The sequence below is a fragment of the Amblyomma americanum genome, chromosome 2, assembly GCF_052857255.1.
Source record: "Amblyomma americanum isolate KBUSLIRL-KWMA chromosome 2, ASM5285725v1, whole genome shotgun sequence".
Lineage (NCBI taxonomy): Eukaryota > Metazoa > Arthropoda > Arachnida > Ixodida > Ixodidae > Amblyomma > Amblyomma americanum.
The window spans coordinates 15,312,938-15,318,453 of record NC_135498.1 but is presented as its reverse complement, the minus strand read 5'-3'; positions in this window follow the sequence as shown (position 1 = coordinate 15,318,453).

Here is a 5,516-nt window from a genome sequence, read left to right as displayed (position 1 = left end):
TCCTCTGTCTTGAAGTTTGTAGCTCTGAATAAAACATGGATACGGTTGTCTCTTCGGCCCATCCTCACGCCATCCAGGCCCTTCTCCCTGCAAAGCGAGTGTCGCGCCACTGGTGGCGGGTTTGTTAAGTGCGCACGGGAGCCGAACCGGCCGGCATCGGGTGCTCACCGTACGTTCCAACAGTGTTGTTTCACTTTGCATTGGAATTTTTTGGCTGTTGCGTCGTGATGATGCTAAAATACTGTTTGCCAACCACTCTTAACTCGGAATGTATCACCTCACTGTGAAAGCAGATCCCACGTCATTCGTTTTTTTTTTGTTTCTTTCGTGTTCTCCCGAATTTTCCTATTGTTTTGCGTTGCATGTAAGCAGCCTTAAGTGCCTCTGCAAAATTTTTATGACGACAGAAAGTTGGAAACAATTGTTGTGCCATCATTAAACGTCAGACGTTCTCTGTCACACGAGCTTAAGTCGGTAAGAAAACTGGCCGATTGATTCCTAGCTGCTGTTATGACTTCGCTTGTATATGCAACGACACATATTTTTCTGCCGCTTTTCAGGGTCCCTTTCATTGGTATCTAGTGCACGGTAAAATGGCGCCGCATTGGCGTGAGGTAAAGGGGCCAATGAATGAAACGTGGCGCTCAAAGCGCCCGATACATACAGTCAGACCGGAATTAAAGGGGAACACGCATCATCATCATCACCACCACCTTGAGCGGCCTGACTACGCTCACAGCAGGGCAAAGGCCTCTCCCATGTCTCTCCAAGTAACCCTGCCATTTGCCAGCTGCGGTCACTGTATCCCCGCAAACTTCTTAATCTCATCCACCCACCTAACTTTCTGCCGCCTCCCTGCTACATTTGCCTTCTCTTGGAATCCATTCCTTTACCCTTAAGGACCAGCGGTTATCTCGCCTTCGCATTACATGCTTTGACCAAGCCCATTTATTCCTCTTGATTTCGAACACGCATATGCCATACTTTTCTATTTTGCAGCGAAATATTCCTTTTCAACCGGTTGATGAATTATGCTTCGGTACAGACTCTTTGCACAGAAACATGAATCAGGCTAGTTGTATGCTGGAGCTTAAGGTACACACGTAAAATCTTTTGTTTCGTTCACAAGCGCTGTTCGCGTTTCATTCCGGCCTGACTGTGTATATGTAGCGTTGTGTGACGCTTGTTGAGGGCGTTCTCACACGATATTTTTCGCTGTCTACCAATGCAATCGCACTTCATCAGGCATAGAATATGCCGAAGGACAAGCAGTTGCATTTCATCGGTTTACATCTCTATGTGCTACGCAATGCGTCACCGGCACGAATGCATCTTGTCGTACGCCGAAGCAGCTGATTTTTCGACATAACTACGCATTCCAGTAAGAAACGTTCAACAAATTGTACTTACGAAACAGTATACGCTGGGTACAGTGTCCGTGTGCAACCTTGTGGCGGGCGGCACAAAATTGCACATCGGCTCGGGGCGCGGCATTACGTGCATGAAAGACCCTTGTGATGCAGAAGCGAAGCTGAGTGAAAAAAAAAAAGAAGTAAGAACTGGACTATCGAAGTGAACGATCAGTCACTGGAGCAAACCCAGTATGGAGCGTTGTTCCAGTTTGCAACTCACTATTTGCCGCTCGTGTGCGGTGGGCACGTGGCGCGTACACGAAATGGGTTCTTCATGTTGGCTGCACCGTCATAAGCTTGCTCACTCTTCACAAAGGTTTCTGCTGCATATCACAACGGAAGCGGAAGATATCGGCGGCAACCGCAGGAAACAAAAACTACGGCCGCGAACGTCGGCCATCCTCGTGGTGACGAATGAACGGCGATATGGTGTGGCACGGTATAAATAAGTAACGAACGAATGAATGAACTGCCGCCCAGAGCGTACTTTCGAAAGCGACCGCTAGGTGGCTAGGTGGAGCGCGGAGCTTGTATTGGTCCTTTGTTCAGCCTGCTTGTTCGCACAGCCGAAAATGCACACTGTACCACCAAGAGGCTGAGCCAGTACTTCGGCTTTATGAATAATCGCACGCACTAATACGCACGTGTACTCGCAGACACGTCGATAAAGGAGCAAAAAAGGGATCTTAAACGAAATTAATGAAGCATAGCCACCGCGGTGGCTCGGTGCTAATAATGCTAGGCTGCTGACCGAAAGACGCGGGCTCGATCCCGGCCGTGGCGGTCGCATTTCGATGGAGGTAAAATGCTAAAGGCCCCTGTACTGTGCGATGTCAGCGCACGGTAAAATTATCCGAAGCACTCCACTACGGCGTCCCTCATAACATGGTTCTCTTTGGGACGTTAAACCCCATAAACCAAACTAAATTAATGAAGCAAACCACAAACGCGCAGGAGAGTTGCTCTGTGTTCACTTCCACTGTAAGAAAATACGGTTTTAGGCCTTACACGCGTAATGCTTGAGGGGAACAACGAATTATAAGGGAAACAGTGGAACATATGCGAGTTTTATGCTTTAAAAAAAGCCCTTTGAACTGCGACCGCAATATTATCGGCAATTTCAGAAGTTATTACGCCCTTGCAGCCAGAATGAACTAGGTTATATCGAAGCGATCCTACCATTCCGAACTAATTTTTAAACATTCATATTTGTTTCCTTTTTGTAATGCCTAAGTGGAAGTGGGCATGCACAAATAATGTGCTGCTTGTACCTGAATTGGATGTTCTAGCTTGATGCTATACGCGCTGAGACAAGAAATGGGCAGTAAAACAACGAAGGGGGCATCATTTTGCAATCCTCTGCAGACGTTATCATAGACAGGTTCTTTTGGCATTACTTGGAACCCTTGACTGGTTCATGAGAGACGACAACTTAGAACTTGTGATAGCCTTGCTGCTTAAAACTAAACCTACGTTCAGCTCCGAAGGACCCGGCTGGCTTTTCTTAAATAAGTACGATTCTTGAGAGCGTGCAGGGTATTAGAACTGCTTAATCCGAGGCCGTTTGTGGCTCTTAATTCTTCGAACGTTCTCGCCGCCTAGAAAAATTAAAGCGAGAAATTATAAGTGACCTGAAATTGTAGGTGCAGTAACTTGTAGTTCAAGTAACCACCGGATGGCGCTTATTTTAAAATACTTATTATTAAAATAGCAATTATCGGTTAAGGAAAAGGTTAAAGAAACAGAGAGAGTGGAAAACAGGAATGCTGACGAAATCAGCACTGGGAACATACAGGATTTTTAAGCAGGAAATTGCCAAAGAAAATATCTATGAAAATTGTAGGGGAAGCTCTTTGTTGTTTGAGGCCAGGACGGGAGTTTTGCGGACTAAGACATATAGAGTCAGGTACCAAGAGATAGACACGTTGTGCGTTGCGTGCGGAGAGGAGGAGGAAACGGCTGAACACTTGATACTTTTCTGTAAAGGGCTTCACCCTACAGTGGAAAGCAGCGGGGCTGATTTATCCAATGCATTGGGGTTTAAAGACAGTGAAGGGAAAGCAGATTTTAAGCGGGTAGAAGTAGGTTATACGATTGGTGGCTAAAAGCAAGACAGGAGTAAAATTTCACAAGTCATGGCTAGGTGGCTTGAGCCACCGCCCACCATCCATCCATCCATCCATCCATCCATCCATCCATCCATCCATCCATCCATCCACCCGTCCGTCCGTCCGTCCGTCCGTCCGTCCGTCCGTCCGTCCGTCCGTCCGTCCGTCCGTCCGTCCGTCCGTCCGTCCGTCCGTCCGTCCATCCATCCATCCATCCATCCATCCATCCATCCATCCATCCATCCATCCATCCATCCATCCATCCATCCATCCATCCATCCATCCATCCATCCATCCATCCATCCATCCATCCATCCATCCATCCATCCATCCATCCATCCATTATTAGATCGATTTTAAAGCACTTGCAACATACGAAGTTTTCCTTCAAGTTGTTAAGCCACGTTAAATCAGATTACTAAAGATACGAAAAAGCAACTTCAGCAATCGCAGATATCACCAAGCGCATTTTTCGAAAGTGGAAACTTAGAAACACAGCCTATCAGAAGATAAGAAGACATTGTGAAACTCTAAAATATATGAATCTAATCTAATACGCTAAGCTAAACGTAAAAAGAGCTCAATACGCTGAACACGTCAGTCGGCGTCCAACACGATCATATCATTCCAAGAAAGCAAGAGCATTATTTGCTTTCGGAACGGAAAGTTTTCGAAGAATTCATTCTTCCCACAAAACGTTCGGGAATGGAATAGCCTAAGCCGGGATGCCATGGGGTGTCCAGCACCCCTGTCTTCCTTGGAGATGCTTTGGCACTCACTTTTCTTACACACTTCTGGTATTTATTTTTGTTATCGTTCAATTTCCTTTTAAGCTCTTGATCTTGCATTGTCTACTGTTATTTTTCTTACCTTGACGTGATCCTCATATATATGGGCTTTTGCTTTGACGCGTGCACGTCCACATTCATAACGCGGCTCTTTAAACGGTGCTTAGTATGACGTCACTGGTGGTCTCACACTGCACGTGTTTTTGTGCCTATATACCATATCATTGCGATACAAAAATCTTCAGTGTGTTCAACGGCGTGTATCGGTCGTGTGCAAGGTCCGGCTGTTTTTTTTTACTTATCACTGGTGGCAAATGTGATATTATATCTTGTTTAAGTATACTCTTTGTTGATGTTATCTCGTCGCATTTCCTTCTTTCATTAAGCCTTGTAAGCATTGCTCATTTTGTATGTATTTTTAATGCAGAAATGCATTCTTGGCCTCCATCTCACACTTTTCTCATTGGCGTCCGGATTCGAAGCACCTTCGCATAGTGTTATTTGACGCCAGCGTCTATTTTACAGCAGGATAAACAATAAATCTTTGCTTGCGCATTTTCTTCTTTCTAATGTTGAATTACACAATAGTATACATGAATCACCCTGTAGTATTCCCATACAACCGTTAATCATTTTATAACTGAATTTCATCCTGATGTACCTGTGGTATCCGTTTTAACAAGCGAACGATGGCTGCGATGTGTGTTTAGGCCGTGTAAAGCATGCAAATAAAAACTGCAATACAATCCCTGATACATAGTTTTCATTCTCTACAGCGCTTCAGCCAGCCTTCTTCAAGGGCTGGAATAACAACAGGAGACCTATCAACAGTTATATTTCATTTTGTTTTTTTTTTTCATGCCGCATCGACCTAAACACTTCTTATTCGTCACAGTCATCGTTCGGTTGGTGAAACAGAAACAGCATGAGAGAATAAATTGAATTATAAATTATTTAGCGGTCTTAGGCGAATACACTATATAGAGATTCATGTATTAGAATGTCTCATGCATCACTGCAGAGAAAGAAACATGCAACTAAAATGAGGTATCTGTAGGAGCAGTTTTGAGGCCTCAAAAATGCGATAAGGCTGTTTTCCGCAGAGATCTATTGGTGTTGCTAAATTGAGCCCGTGCCCATGCAAGTCACAAAACTGTTTTCAGCCGATTTTCATTGCATCTGGTTGGTAACCCAGTTGCATAACAATC